Source organism: Ursus maritimus, assembly GCF_017311325.1.
Source record: "Ursus maritimus isolate PB19 chromosome X unlocalized genomic scaffold, ASM1731132v1 scaffold_X1, whole genome shotgun sequence".
In the NCBI taxonomy this organism is placed as follows: domain Eukaryota; kingdom Metazoa; phylum Chordata; class Mammalia; order Carnivora; family Ursidae; genus Ursus; species Ursus maritimus.
The window spans coordinates 92,585,941-92,603,100 of NW_024423319.1; the positions used below are offsets into that span (position 1 = coordinate 92,585,941).

Consider the following 17,160-nt stretch of genomic DNA (forward strand, 5'->3'; position numbering starts at 1 on the left):
GGGGGGGGGGGAGTGAGCAACTAATTCAGTCCTGAATCCCCAGGATGTATTTGGAGACTCTACCAGCTCCCTCAAGGGTTCTCTCCATGAACTGCAACAATTATCTGCCATTTGGTTAACATTTATCGCTATATTTAGGGAATGCAGAATTTTGTTTAACACTAATGGTACCACCAGCCCAGGGCAGCAGAAAGATAACGACCTTGGAGAAAAACATGAGTCCTAGACTAGATTCTGTCCCTTCTCAACTGGGAGCTGTACGTCCCATAGGTAAACTCTAATTATATCTCTTGTCTCTTTCCAACTGGTTAGTTCCTATCAAAAGTATCGTGCTTGGAAAAGTTCTCTTTATCCTACTTATCAACCCTAATATCCTTGGGAAAGTTACTTAACCTCTCTGCAACGTTTTCTATTTTCTATTCTGAAAATGGAAGTAGTAATAATATCTAACTCGAAGAGATACTGTGAAGATTCAATAGGACAGTTTATGTGAAAAGTACTGAGCAGACTTAATGTTCTATATAATTATTAGTTACTATTGGTTGCAATGACTTGGAAGCATTTTAGGATCTTGGAGCATCTTTAGAGCCACTGCCATGAAAAAAATGTTAATCCTGCTCTGCTTTACATAAATGCTTAGGCCGGTCTTTACTGTGTTCTAATCATCTTTTCACTTTTAATTATTTTAACTGGGTTCTCTCCTCTCCTTCTGGGGTAGAATCCTAAATGTAGCTCTGATCCTCACTTTCCTCAACACTTTATTAAGGAAGGCACGTGAAGTTGAACCATATCAAGATTTTAATTGACACAAAGCTATTCGACCGTTCAAACTAATAAAATATCATTACCTCCTAATTTAGTATGACTTCTAAGTATATAAAGGATACAGCAAACCATCTTTGATGAGGAAACATTTGTTGACAAACTTTACCTATAAATGACCACATTATTTCATTACTAGGTAACATTCCATAAATGTTCTCTCAGAACGTTTTTGAATCACTGAGCAGGAACAGCATAAATGTGAATAGAACAGAATATGGAGAAGTCACAGCTAAAAAAGCACAAGTAAGGTTAATTTTAAAAAAGTTATTTTCTTGGTATTCATATTTCTCAAAAAAAAAAAAAAAAACACGTGCAAAGCTTTAAAAAGGAAGAGCTCCTTGAAATAATATTGGCCTCCTGCCCCCAACCTCTCTCCATCCACATTCTGTTCCTCTGAGGCAAAAACTTAAAACATTTGTATTTTTGCCATTTATCTTCATATTTCTTCTTATACAGCTATATCCTGGCTTTTCCATTTTAGGTTATGGAAGATGAAGGTTTAGCTCTATTATCTCTCCATACATACATTCCCTTTCTCAAACACCTTAGTTGTATCACATCTTTTACCAAAACAATATTTGGTTAAATCAATACTCAGCAAAACCAGGTACAATGATTACCATTTCCTTCCTCCTAGTTTATCCCACCTCGGAGTTAATAATTGCCTTTTCTTTTTATATTGTTTGGTTTTGTATCTGTCTGTAACAAATGCACGCCCAAACTTTCCAACTGACCTACAAAACTCCCCTAGGTATATCCAAAAACATCAGGTAAGCTTTCTGGGTTTTTTTCCCCCCCTCTTGGCAACATCCCAGCTGTAGCTCTGCTTCACTGGCTGCCTTCAAGGCTGGATACCCAGCTGTCATTTGGGGCTGTCTTTTCCATCACTCTGGAAGTTTCCTATCATTTCACCTGCACTGGGGCTCCAGATTTTGAGATTCCCATATTTTCCTATTTCTTGGTTCAGTCCCCCTTTACGATGGAAATTATATATATATGTATATATATATATATAAATTTTTTTATCAGTTATAAAGTTGTTGAAGTGTTCCAGATGGTGGCTGGTTTACTTAGAACCTCTGGCCTCTCAGTTCTTTTAACACATGTCCTGCGAGGCTGGATTATTTCTGTCTTATGCTTTTGAAAGAAACAAGAATGTTTGCTTTTGAAAGAAAAAAATGTCTTTTTTTTTTTTTTGAGACCTTGCAAGGTTATTTTTTTTCCTACTCTCACACTTGATCATTTTGGTTGCTATAGAATTCTGGTTGATAAGTAATTTTCTCTGTTAATTTTGGAGGCCTTGCTCCATTGTCTTGTAGCTTCCTAAATTGCTATTCAAAGCCCAATGTTAATCCTTTTATGGAACCAGTTTTACTTTTCTCCTTGGAAGCCTTTATAATCTCTTTATTCTTTTTCCATCCACCATGTTGGCAGGCCCCTGAAATATTTACTGGGACTGACTACTAGACAGAGGTTGAACTTCCTCTAGTCTTTTCTCTTTTTATCAATCTCATTGTCTTTTGGCTGAACTTTCAGTGACATTTCCTCGATTTAGTATTCTAATCCTTCTACTGAATTATTTTTACTTCTGCCATATTTTTAATTCCGAAGAGTTCTTTTTCTGTCCTCTGAATATTGCTTTCAATAACATCCTGCCTTTATTTCATACATGTGATTGCTTTCCTCTCTGGCAATATTAATTATAGATTTGGGCACTCAGTAAGTTTTCTTCTGCTCCCAATATTAACTGTTTACTCCACGTTTGGCTTTCCTTTATGTTGTGATCACTGTCTCACATCAGATGCTTTCTTCAAATGTCTTCTGACAGGTCCTATTTAAGAGACTCAACCTAAAAAGCTCATTGGGAACCCGGGGTGGGAAAAGAGTGCTAGCCAATTGGTGGCATTGACTGTAGGGTGACAAGGAGGTGTAACTGCTTTGTCATTGGAAGGGGATACACCAACAAATGTATTTGTGGTTATTTTTGTTGAATCTATTTGACAAGCATAGACCCTCCTTCAGCCTGCCCTCTCTTGGTGGGTGAGTGTGTCTGCCAGTGCTCTGGGGGCTGAGTTGAGAGGCTAGGCATGTAATATGATGCGGGGGAGGGGGTGTGTGGTGTGAGGGTGGGTGTTTCACCATTCAGCATGTAATGTTGCTATTTTCAGCGAAGTACCTCATCTCTGCCCTTGACTGTGACCTGGGCCTCAAAGCTCAGAACCTCTCTAATTCAGTCTGTCAAGAAAGTGATGATCAAGGCTTCTACTAAGGTCTGAAGGGCCCCCATATAGAAACTGGGTGTTCCTACCTGATCCCCTCAGATCCTTTCCACTGAGTCTGTGACTCCACCTCCCCCCCAGCCGTGTCCGTATGTTTTGCTTCTAAAAACCCTGGCCTGCAGCCTTCTTTCAGGGTCCAGCTTTTAGGCTACAAGAGGCACATTGGACACATGTTAACAGAGTGGACATACCTGTGAAGATGATAGCCCGCACCCCCAGCTGTAGTGAATTACTGGTCCAAGAGTGTGCCTCTAGTCAGGACAAACCCTGTGCTGTAACTTACACTCCAGAGCTCTTCTACAGGACGAGACAGAGCTGGGACTCAGCCTAAATCACACCTTTGCTTGGCTTCCTGCCCTTTGTTCTTGCCCCCACTCCTCCCATACTGGTTTCTCCTCGAAGCACTTTTTAAAAAAATATTTACTTATTTGAAAGACAGAGAGATGAGAGAGAGAGAGAGAGAGAGAGAGAGAGAGAGAGAGAGAGAACGAGCAGGGGGGAGGGGCAGAGAGAGAGAGAGAAGCAGACTCCCTGCTAAGCAAGGAGTCCGATGTGGTACTCGATCCCAGGACCCAGAGATATGACCTGAGCCGAAGGCAGTCCCTTAACAGACTGAGCCGCGCAGGCGCCCCTTAGAAGCACTTTCTTAATGTAGCACTTCCACATCAATCTACAGCCCAGAGTCGGCTTTTGGAGAACCAGCCTAAGACCATCATCCAGTTGCTTGGGTTTGGGAACGGATCTAGAGGTCTAATCACTCTATCAACCTTGCAACTAGTTCTTCTGTTTTCAGACCTGATTCAAGCCCCCACATTACCATGGGTTTTGAGAACCTCCCATTCCTGAACATTTCTAGTGTTCCAGGAAGCCCAGGCTTCGGGAAATTTGTGACAATTGTAGACCACCTTCCTGTACTGCCATTTTTATTCAATTCTAAATCACACTTCAGCAACACCTTCAGCTTCATAGCATCTATTCTTCCAAATGTCTTGGGTACAATTCGCTCTCCTCTTAGCAGTGTAAACTTTAGTAGAAAAACATGCAAAAGTCTGACCTGACTTAAAGCCCTAGAGGTGAAGCAGTTCTATAGTCAGACAAACGGGGCTTAAACAACTGTACCAGCTGTGTGATGACAGGCAAGTTACTGAACCTCTGGGTCATATAATTGATCATATAATATGCTTATCACAGTGCCTGTCATACAGGAAGTCCAGTCCTTTTAGTTATTGTCTGGTGGTGATAACAAGTTTGTGGTACTGTCACCCTGTGCCTTCACCTAGTTCCCACCATTTCTGAGATGCTTGCTCAAGGTTAGGGGAATAGTCTAAGGCAGTGGCTCTAAAAATGTCGCCTCCAAATGAGCAGCAGCATCTGGAAGTTGTTAATAGTGCAAAGTCTCAGGCCCCGCTCCAGACCTACAGAATCAGAAACTCTGGCGATGGAGCCCAGCCATCTGTGTTATCACAAGCCCTCTAAGGGATTCTAATGCGTGCTCACATGTGAGAAATACTGACCTAAGACCACAGATCAGAGACAAATAGAACAGACCCCACAAAGATGAAGGTCAAGACCTACAGCCAGTTAGTGGGATACTGAAGACTGTAAGCAGAACTAATGAATATACATAGCCACTCAATGATTCCAGATAGGAGGAGGTCATAATTATACTTTTATTATTAGAGCAATGTAAATATTAAGATCATGATATAAATGAATATAAACAGGAGCTAGGGACTAAAGAGCAAAATGTTGATTTAAGTTTATAGAATTGACAGTGAGCCTACACCACATAGTCTTGAAACGCAAATAGAAAAGTGCATTAATGCAAGAAAACTTAATTTCTGGGCCCAGAAGCTTAAGAAACACTTGAAAGAATCCTTAATTGTATTAATCTTTTTCTGAAACAAGCTAGCAAATATACATGATCCGGAACATTTGCTGAGGAGAACTCATTTGATGTTGTCACTTCACCAGAGATACAACTATTGGAATTCGGCTCAAATTCTGAATTAGCGCCATGCAAGCAAATGATCTTTAGAGGCAGAGACGAGAACTTAAGAACAGGAGAGTGTTTCCTCAATCTCGGATTCTGGGGCAACAGACCAAGAAGCTTTCCACCATCACTTGCATAGCAATTTCCAGTCGCTGAAAGCCAACTAGGTGATTTACTCTGTGGAGCACAAGTCAGAGACGCAGGAAAAGCCAATTCCTAGAATAAGACCGCAAAGGGTCTGAAATCTTCAAAAGAGAAAAGAACAGCCCTTTTCGCAGAGAAAGCAAAGTGCAGGGGGCAGCACGCCTAGGTCCGTGTTTCGGGGGTGATGACCGGCCACTCAGTTTACTTTGACACACATTCTCTCTGAGCGGCTCGGCTTCATCTCCTGTGTGGCAGAGCAGAGGCTGGTTCCCTCCAGGCCTTAATGGCCTCTGTGTGAAGATCTCAAAGCTCTGCTGCTGAGATCAGGGGCAGAGCAGCTCTGAACGCCACTACAGCGAACATCAGACAGACTGGCCGAATGTCCAAGAAGCGTACCTATATTATTCAGCCAACAGAGTCTCGCTTCACATTGACGATAATCATACTTAAAATACTAAGAATGGCTCACTCTGTGCCTAACAGACCCTCTGCTAAGCACATCACATGCCCATTCTCAGTGGATCTTCTCAACACGCCTACAAGGTGAGTGCTGCTCGCACTGCATTTCGCACATGAAAAAATTCAGCCTCAAAGATAATAAGAAACTTGGGTGAGGTCAACTGACGATCGTGGTGGAGCCAGGATCTGATCCCAAAGCTACCGGACTCTGAAGTTCTGCTCTTATTTTTTTTAAAGATTTTATTTATTTATTTATTTGACAGAGAGAGACAGCCAGCGAGAGAGGGAACACAAGCAGGGGGAGTGGGAGAGGAAGAAGCAGGCTCCTAGTGGAGGAGCCTGATGTGGGGCTCGATCCCAGAACGCTGGGATCACGCCCTGAGCCGAAGGCAGACGCTTAACGACTGTGCCACCCAGGCGCCCCAGGAAGTTCTGCTCTTAAACACAATGTTTTAATGCCTTCATTCAGAGTCCAACCTATTTCAACAGTTGCAATTTGTGATGCACATGCAATTCTCTTTGCCTCACAAGGAAAGAACATTTCAAATAGTAAGATTATGTTATTGAAATGTGCAGGAGGATAATACTTCCTTTCTGGTTGAGCACTAGATCTCTTCAGCCTGAGATAGCTTGTAAAGTCTGTTAGGAACATGGCTCCCTCCTAAAGTCATTGTATAAGTGGAGATTCAGCCAGTCCCCACAGTGTGTGCTTTGAGATTGGTGATGTTTTGGTTGCCATGGACACCAGATTTCAACACACCACTGAGCACCGGAAATCCATTCCATGCAAAGCAATGGAGCCAGCAGATGGGCACAGTGACAGCTAACTGCACATAGTGCTATGACCAACATTTGTTTTGCCACCTCTAATTTAGATGATGTTCTCACCCATCACGTCTGTAAGACTGCCTCTCATCTGAGAAACAGCTTCTTTATGGGCCAGGTAGCAACACTCACACTTCAACGTGTCAAAGTCATTCGTTTGTCTGGGTTGTTGAATGGGTAAAGCTATTCAGAAAAGGAAACCTGATCTTAAACAAAATACTTCCTTGTTCAGCTTGCGAAAAGATGGATCAAATGACTTCTTGAAAATTTAATTTGTCCAAGTGGCTAGCATCACAAGAGTAATGAGTCTATTAACTTGGTGGGTTTCCCTAGTAACTCAATCCATAAAGAAAATAATTAGGCAAAGATAAGTAGTGCTAATATATAAATAATGCATGAAAACGACATGTTTTTCTTTGGGACAAACCAAACATCCAAGGCATTGTACTTAATTAATGAGGATAGGTCAGAGATCAATCAGTGAAAGTCAATCATGAAGAAAAACACTTACTTGACCGTACCATGGATTGTCGGCCAGTTTACCAGGAGACCATCACCAGGTGGGGATATTAAAGGACGTCCCTGCCACACGGAGGAAATCTGTGCGTTTGTAGGGGCCAGTCACATGACAAACATCACTCATTAAATTAACCGGCAAAAACGAAACAGCCAAGTTAATAAAAAATTAATACAATCTATCATTTTCACATTCAGAGGTCAATAAATAGAGTGAAATTCCATTAAAACAACCTCTTATAGAACACTGGGAGGTTAAGTTATTGGCACAACAATTCAATCCATTTAAAAGAATTTTACTACACACATTTCCCCCCAATTTATTCAGTAATAAGAAAATTACAAACCATGTTCTCACCAAATAATTACAATGCAAACAATAAGCTTAGGTTTTAGTGGAACGTATTTAATAGATGAAAAGGTATAAATAAATTCTAAGGAAACCTGCATTACTGAGTATGTTTGTTAAATCATTGTATCACAAAAAATAAAAAGGAAAAAGTCTAAGCATTTTCCATTTAAGAATGGGGGCAGCACTACTTTATGTCACACAGGTAAATTTAATTAACGATTCTAAAATGGGAGTCATTATATGAGCATCAAGATCATGTTTCCTATCTGATCTGGAAATGTAATAAAGTGTCTCTTCTATTATTATGAACTAATTTAAAACTGTTGTAACTTGGTCTATTTGGGCCCTTTAAAGAAATTCTTAAAAACCTTATATATATAGTGCAAAATTATATTTATCAGGGGAAAAAAAAAAGAATCCATGCATTCATTCAGATTGGTAACAGAGTTCTTAAACCTGCAAGGAGATGTGCCAGGCAGTGAATCTTTCCTTCAGCATTAACTACAAACTGAAGAGCTAATACTCTGGCATTTATGGAAGAAAGCATTTTCCACACAAAGAACACTGAAAATCATGAAGTTTTGGGGGAATCCATCAAATCTGTTGATAGGCAATCCCATAGAATTGGAAGAAAAATAGTCAGTTAGAGCTTTTGATACTCAAGTCCGCTCAGTGAACCAGCAGCAACAGCAGCAACATCACCTGGGACCTTGCTAGGGCTGTGGGAACTGGGGCCTTACCCTAGACCTGCTGAATCAAAACTTGATTTTTAACAAGATCCCCAGGAGATCTGTGTGCACACTGACGTGTGAGGAGCACTAAGTGAAAGCACAGATTTGACAACCAGCCTGCAGGGGGCGGAACCCCATTTCTGCCACTGACTAGCTGTGTAACCCGGAGCAAGTTCCCCAACTTCGCTGCGCCTCAGGTCCCTCACTGGGTGTGATGGGGACAGTAAATGGTGCTGAAGTCATCAGGCTGCTGGTAGTATTAAATGACATAGAATATGTAAAGTGCTTATCAACAGTGCGCACGGTAAGTGATAGATCACTGTTAGTCCTTACATCCTTTTAGCAATCACAGGGTTCTGGCTCAAGAGTAACAGAGGATCTAAGCTGTAAGCCCATAGATGTGCCCCACTTGCTTGTGGGTTGATAATCAGGCAACTAGGAACTGGACTCAGCCTACAAAAACCCACATTCCGCAACCTGCTGTCATTTCAAGCCAGACTTGAGGGGTTTTCATACGCAGTGCATAGCACACGGCTGCTTACAGAGACCACTCAAATCCAGACTGAGTGAAACCCTGCCTATGCATTCTGTTTGGTGAGTGCTGAGGGGAACAATAGCGGGACTCATTTTCTACACTAGAAACCTCCATCCTCATTTTCTACGTATCAGTTTGTCATCTACTAAAAAGTCTGATAAACCCAGCACTGAAAATAATGTAGAAACGCCAATACTCCCCAACACTCAAGGAGGAAAAGGAAATTGATGAAATCTTTCTGGAAAGCAGTTTTGGTAATCTCTATCAAATAAAAACTATCTGTAAACTTTGAATGAGCAGCTGTGTTTTAAAAAATTTATCTAGGGGCGCCTGGGTGTCCCAGTTGGTTAAGCGTCTGCCTTCGGCTCAGGTCATGATCCCAGAGTCCCACATTGGGCTCCTTGCTCAGCGGGAAGCCTGCTTCTCCCTCTGCATGCCACTCCCCCTGCTTGCGCTCGAGTGCTCTCTCTGGCAAATAAATAAAAGCTTAAAAAACAAATAATTTATCCTACATATATATGTACTTGCAACAGAAGGCAAAGACACATAAATATATATATAAAAAGACATGTATGTCTGTACACATGACATGTAAATATTGTATATATGCATGTTATATGTATAAGTGTATTCTTTACAGCATTGGTTTTGGCAGCAAAAAAAGAAAAAAAACTTGAATCAATTTAATATACATCAATAATGGTTAAATTGTGCTACAGCCATTAAATCAAACCAGTACAAAGAAAGAGACCTCTCTCTATGCAGTCATGTGCAAGAAAACTATAGAATATATATGATTTCTGTAGATGAATAAAGATATATGTAGTTTACATAGAATATTTCTAAAAAAGATAAATCATTAACAATGATATGTTTGACGAAGACATTTTGTTATGTATCTTTCTGTATCTTCTTACTGTTTGGCTTTACCTTGTGAGTATGAAGACAGTAATAATTTTTAAGAAAAAACAGGGGGGAAAAAGATCTCAAACAACCTAACATTATACCTCCAGGAACTAGAAAAAGGAAAAAAAATTAAGCCCCAAGTTAGCAGAAGGAAGGAAGTAAAAAACATTACAGCAGAAACAAAATACAGACCAGGAATACAACAGAAAAGATCAACTAAGAACTGGTTCTTTGAAAAGATGAACAAAGCTGACAAACCTATAGCTAGACTAAGAAAACAGAGAAGACTGAAAATCAGAAGAGACACTGTAAGTGACACCACCCAAATGCAAAGAGACTACTGTGAACAACTATACACCAACAAATCGGACAATCGAGAAGAAATGGATGAATTCATAGAAACACACAATCTACCAAGACTGAATCATGAAGAAATAGAAAATTGGGGTGTCTGCGTGGCTCAGGTCATGATCCCAGGGTCCTGGGATAGAGCCCCGCAGCGGGCTCCCTGCTCAGCGGGGAGTCTGGTTCCCCCTCTCCCTCTGCCTGCTGCTCCCCCTACTTGTGCTTTGTCAAATAAATAAATAAAATCTTTAAAATGAAGTAGAAAATCTAAACAGACCAATAAGGAGTAAGGAGATGAATCAGTAATCAAAAACCTCCCATGAAAACCAGACCAGGACAAACTGGTGCTGAAGAAGTCTACCAAGCAATTAAAAAAGAATGTCAATCCTTCCCAAATTCTTCCAAAAAACTGAAAAGGAGGGGACACTTCCAACTCATTTTATGAGGCCAGCATTACCCTGACACCAAAGCCAGATAAAGGCACTACAGGCCAATACCCCTAATGAATAAAGATGCAAACATTTGCAACAAAATACTAGCAAACCAAATTCAAAACACATTAAAGGATCATACAACATGACCAGATGGGATTCATCCCCATGATGCAAGAAGGGTTCAACATACACTAATAAATGTGATACAGCACATAAATAGAAGGAAAGATCAAAAAATCATATGATAATCTCAAGACATGCAGAAAAAGCATTTGACAAAATTCAACACCCAATTATGATAAAAACTCTCAGCAAATTGGGTATAGAAAGAACATACCTCAACATGATCACGGCCATATAAGAGAAGCCCACAGCTAACATCATACTCAATGATAAAAGGTTGAACACTTTCCTCTAAGATCAGGAACAAGACACAAGGGTGCTCACACTCACCACGCCTAGTCAACATAGTACTAGAAAAAATTCTAAAAGACATGAAACCACAAAAGACCCTGACTAGCCAAAGAAATCCTAGGGAAGAACGCCACAGTTCGAGGCATCACCCTTGATTTTGAACTATATTAGAAAGCTATATTAATAAAAACAGTATGGTACTGGCATAAAAATAGACATATAGACCAATGAAAGCAAATCAGGAGCCCAGAAATAAATCCACACATATATGGTCAACTAATATCTGACATGGGAGCCAAGACTACTCAATGGGGAAAAGATAGTTTCTTCAATAAATGGTGCTGAAAAAACTGAATAACCACAGGCAGAAAAATGAAACTGAACTCCTATCTTGCACCACTCACAAAAATTAACTCAAAATGGATTAAAGACTTAAACGTAAGACCTGAAACTGTGAAACATGAAGAAAACAAAGAAAATGCTCCTTGACATTGGTCTTAGCAATGATTTTCTGGATAGGACACCAAAAGCACAAGCCCCAAAAGCAGAAATCAGTAAATAGGACTTACCAAATGAAAAAGCTTCTGCACAGCAAAGGAAACCATAAACAAAATGAAAAGGCAACCTATGGAATAGAAGAAAATATCTGCAAACTGTATTTTGAATAAGAGGTTAATATCCAAAATATATAAACAACTCCATACAACTCAATAGCAAAACAACTTGATTTAAAGATGGGCAGAGGAACTGTACAGACATTTTTCCAAAGAAGACATACCCATGGCCAACGGGTACATGCAACGGGTACGTGCTCAATATCATTAACCACCAGGGAAATGCAGATCAAAACCACTACGGGATCTCACCTCACTCCTGTTAGAAGGGCTATCATCAGAAACACAAATAACAAGTGTTGGTGAGGATGTGGAGAAAAGGAAACCCTTGTGCATTGTTGGTGAGAATGTAAATTGATAGTCTGGAGGGTCCTCAAAAAACTAAAAATAGAACTACCCTATGACCCAGCAATTCTACTTCTGGGTATTTATCCAAAGGAAATGAAAACAGGATCTCAAAGAGATGTATGCATCCCCATGTTCATGACATTATTCACAACGGCCAAGGAAGTGGGAGGTCATAAGACAGACCTTGCCAAGGGGCGTCAGGAGGCAGACATTTGGTATCCACTCAACAGCTGCTTCCTTCTTCTCTTTCTTGTCAGAACCATCATTCAATGATCCAGGTTAAAAATGAAGGACATTAGTTTTCCCAGCCTCCCCTGAAACCAGAAGTGGCCAGTGACTAAGTGCTAGACAATGAGGCAGAAGGGAAATTCTTCAAGTATAAAATGTTTTATACGATTTTTTTTTTAATTGCAAGAAAAAAGCCTCAGACCCTTCCTTTCTACTTCAGTTGAATGGGAACACAATGCTTGGAATGACAGTAACTATCTTGCAACCCTGGAGAGTGGGACACTCTTACACTGAGAACTGCAGAGAGGAAGGTTGGAAAGGGCTTGGGTTCTGATGACTTTCTCGAGCTGCCAGACCAATCTGTAATGGCTTAGCTCTACACCCCTTAGAAAGTGAGGTTATAAATGTTCCCATTATTCAGATCATTTTTTACTGGACATTCTATTATTTGCAGCTAAAAGCATCCCCGCTTACACAGCTGCAAACCACCTGCCTTAGGAATGAGCCAAGGACCCAATTAACAATCTAGTCATAGATAATTACATGTATGTATGTGTGTGTGTGTGTGTGTGTGTGTATATATATATATATATATAAAATTATAATTATGGCAGGAAGATAGATTCCTTGTATTCGGGATGATTTTCTATATGATGTTCAGAATCACTTTTGATTTTCAGTTAGTAGACCCAAAAGGGAACAACACTGATTCCATTAAGCAGCTATTCTGTGCCAAGCACTATACTAGGCACTTTATCTAAAGTGAGTCACCACAGCAACCTCCAGACCAGCCCCCTTTGGCTGGGGAAGTAAAATCACATCTGTATTTCCTCAAATCTCATTTAAACAACTTAGCATCTCCTTTCATTACAAATGCACACCACAAACCACCCAAGTACTTGTGACTTTGCCACCTATAGAAATCACAGCTATATTCATATCACACCGCAGTTGTTGAAGAGAGCTTGAAATATCATTGACCCTCATCACTCTTTCAAAGGTATCATAATCCTTAGGCTTGCTGCAAAATCTTGTTATTTAATGTGTTAATAAACACAAATGCTACTGCATTACAATTTTTTAAACGTTTTGGTAACTGAATGTTGATAAACTGGCTTCCTTTGTAATCCTAAGTGTTTGATTTTATGCACCTAAAAATGCTATTCAAAGAGGTACTGATGGCCTCGCCAGATTTACAAAGGAGTCCTTGGCACAAAAGGGGTTTAGACACCCTGAAACTAGCCCCCCTTGTGACTGCTCAATCCACTGTCCATGCAGAAAACTAGGGTGATCTTTTTTAAAGGTAAGTAATACGAAGACATGACCATTTAAACCTGAAACAAGTCCCAACTCCGGACTGACCTGGCCCTGCAGAATCGGGTTTGAGCCGGCTCCCGGCTCCTTCCTCGTGGGGTGGGGGGAGGGCTCTCCCATCCCTCTAGTCCTAGCTCACTCTGCTCCCATTATGCTGGCAGCCTTCCATTTCTTTGAAATCTCCAAGCAGATTCCCACCTGGGGGGCTTCATCCTTGTTGTCTCCTCTGCCTGGAATGCCTGCTCTTGTGCGTGGGTTTCAGTGATGAGCCAGGCCATCAACTCCACCGAGAAGTCTTCCTGGCTACGGTCTGCCAAGCAGCACCCCTCCCCTCTCCTGTCCTGCCCCCAGGTATTTCCTGTTTACTTCCTTCAGAGCACTTGCCACAACATAATTACATTGATTTTTGTTCACCACTAACTCCTGGCATCTAGCAAGGCGCCTGGCACATGCAAAAACCTGACATTCATGGAATTAAGGAATAAATGACAGAATTAAGTGAAAAGGAAGCTATCATTCATCCATTTTACAAGTGAGGAAATTGAGGCTCAGAGATGTTAAATTACTTGTCCAAGGTCACCCAGTGGCAAAGTTATTATTTTAATTGTGGTCCCTAGGCCTCCCCTTTATCCCTCCATCGTTTCTTTCTAACTTTCTTTTCCCGGCTACATTTTCACCAATCTGGAAAGCAGAATGGACCCAATATAAGTTCTTATGGTGTGATTTCATAGGACTTCAGTGCCCCATTGCTCAAGGATATCTGCTTAACCATCAAAGCTACTTCCCTTGAGTATTTCCAGGAGAGCCAAATTGAACAAAAATATATTACCTGGTTAGAGTGACTCTTCCTGTCGCTCTCTCTCTACATCCATCGACACACGGTTTTTCTCATCTCTGAATCTTATCAATACAAACAATAAAATCGGATAGAAGGAAGTCAAAAAAGGGTAGACTGAGGAAGAAAAATTTTAAACCCCAAATTAAACGTTAGTGTATGGAAGTACTTAAGGCACTTTACACCAGCTTATGTGGGCAATTCTAGCCATAGGCTTTCTAGCAGCCTGCATCAAGTGAGAAACATGTCAGTTATGTGACATATTCTGAAGATTAAAAAATTCAATCAATTTCCAGGAAGAGCACAACTATTTCTGTACTCTACGTACTGAGAGAAATTCCCCTTGTGGGTCCTTATAATGAAAGCATGATAGGATAATCAGTATTCTCAACTACAACCTTATAAAAAATTATATCAAGCTTCAGAGAATGGTGTCTCCTAGCATATCTCAATAGACATGACTGGTATGCCAAAACCTATGCAGCACTGCATTGCCTTCCTCCTTCAAAGCGTGGTCCCTGGACCAGCAGCCTCACCTGGGAACTTGTTAGAAATGCAGAATCTCAGGCCCAATGCCAGGCCTGCTGAGTATTCCATTGACAAGATCTGCAGGTGATTCCCATGAACATGCAAATTTAACAAGCATCAGTCTAAAGGTTAAGCTTGATCTGAGGCAAAATTTCCAAGAAATGGGTATTCACTTATTCAGGCAACACATATTTACTGAGACCTTGGTGGTAGGAAAGGTTTAATACCAAGAGGACATATTCCTACCAGTAGGACATCAAAAGCACCACCATAAAGGAAAATATTGATCAAGAGGTCACCATTCAAAATGAGTGGCAAAGCAAGCCATAAACAATATTTGCAATAATCCCAAAAGAAAAGGTGAGAACCTGAATATGTCCCAGGTACCATCTTAATGACGGGAATATAGCAATAAAATAAAACTCTCTACACATATGGAGCTTACCTTCTAACTGGAAAAGACATAAACAAGTAAAATGAAACACGTAAAGGACATCAAGTCAGGGGACAAGGATGCAGTTTCATAGAGGGTGAACAGGGAAGGCTTCACTGATGAGGTAGCGACCTATACAAGGTCGAAGAGCTAGCTATAAAAATAGCTAGGGGAAGAGTATTCCAAGCAAAGGGAACAGCGAGTACAAATACTCCGAGACAATAAATGCCTGAAACAGCAAGAAGGCCAGTGTGGTTGAAGCAAAGTGAGCAAAAGTGGACTAGGTATGCAGGGGGCCAAATCATGTGGGACTTTGTCAGCCATTTTAAGGATCAGAGCTCTGAGAAAGATGAGAAGTCATTGGAGAAAAAGTAATAGGGAGCCACTGCAGGATGCTGAGTGGGGAAAAGGCATAATGAAGTGCTTTTAAGATTGGTTTCTAAAAGGTGAGTGTAATGGCTTGAGAGAATCCAGCTGAGTATTTTGCACTAATCCCAGTAAATGGGGATTCATTCATTCAGCTATTTATTAGGTGCCAAAGCTGTGCCAAGTAGTGTGGGGAGGATCTAGACTAGGGTGATAACTGAGGGAAATGCCAGAGGAAAGTGTATATAAATGACATTGGAAGGAAAGAAACCCAGGACATAATAACAGATTATTTATAGAGAAATGACAGAAGTTGGCAACTCAATTTAATCAATGTTTATGGATCATCTACCGAGGGCAAAGCCATATGCTGGCTAGGATTCGGGAGTGGGGATGGCGCAGATGTATTTTCCCCTCATAAGGGCTGCCAGCCAGGCGTGCTTAGCCCCTGCCCTGCACTTCTCAAGCCTGAATTTCTCAAGATTACTGCAGCTGAGGCTGGCACTGAGACTAGCTTTTTGCTCAGGTTAAGAGCTGGTTTTGGTGGTGGTTGGGGGGGTAGTTAACCCTCAGAGCTTGCTCTGTCTCCTGGGAGTAGGGGCCAAAGCACCTCAAATTGATTCGTATAAAAAGACAGATTTGGTTTGGCAGGAAGGCAGCAGAAAGGTCTTAATGTCTTTTTGGATCAGCGCTGCAGACTGGCCCTGGGCCACCAGTTTTGGGGCGAGTCCTTGAGATCTATTTCCACCTGTATGACCTGATGGGTCTCCCACTCTTTGCCACTCCATTCTGGAGAGAAGGCCCCAAGACACAAAAAGGGAAAGCAGCAAAAACAAAAACAAACAAACCCCCAATTTAAAAATTGTGTACCACCAGACTGCAAGGTCTGAGCAGCAGATGCAAATGTAATGCAAATGATATGTAAATAGCCCTGTGGCCTTCGAAAAGGTTTTATACAACTGGAAGGGCCCTTGGGGAACTGCTAGAAGATAACAGTGACTCAGAAGCAGAGTGAACTATTTCCAGACAACTTTGTCACACAGATCTTTGCTACCCTGCTAGCACAGTGCATAGTCTTTATTTTTTTCTCACTTGGATCAACCTCACCTGCTATAAATAAAAAAAATCAAGTCTGCGTCTGGTATCTTAGAAGTTATCTAAGTTAATTACACTTTAAAAATACTGTGTACCTTTAATTTTTCTTCAAACGCCTCTTTCACCCAAATAAAGTCATGTTGAATGTGTCACTTCCTCCCTAGAACAATATTTGGCTCCACTGGGTTATGAATGAAAATGCCTCTCTTTCAGTTCTAGTTACTATGATCCTTTGGAGGATTTTTTTTCCCCTACTCTACAGGAACTGGCACATTCTCTTCTAAAAGTCACATGCGGTATTCAAAGTGAATCTAGAAAACAACAACCCAAACCCATATGTAGCTGTGAAACCCAATTCACTTCAAGGAGCCATTGGAAAGCTATTCATTAAGAAAACCTGCCTTGTTAAGTACGCTGTTGTCTTGACAATCCTAACTACGCGTTTAAGAATGAAAAATGTACATTCGATTACAATGGGGTAAGCTTGTCTCCATTTATGCATTTACAAGAGGACACCCCATCAGACACGCATTTTCAAAGAGCCCTGAGATGAACTGAATGGTAAGCAACCACAGTCAGCACATCAGACCCGCAGCTGGGCAGTAATTCTGGGTTACAGACCGAGGCGGGGGGGGGGGGGG

At 41.0% G+C, this 17,160-nt stretch overlaps 1 protein-coding gene across 1 annotated transcript in view; it reads right to left on the reverse strand.

Moving 5' to 3' along the window:
• The window catches only part of LANCL3 (LanC like 3), a 98,286-nt gene that overhangs the window by 79,419 nt on the left and 1,707 nt on the right, over positions 1-17,160 (reverse strand). The gene's annotated exons all lie outside the window — the stretch shown is intronic.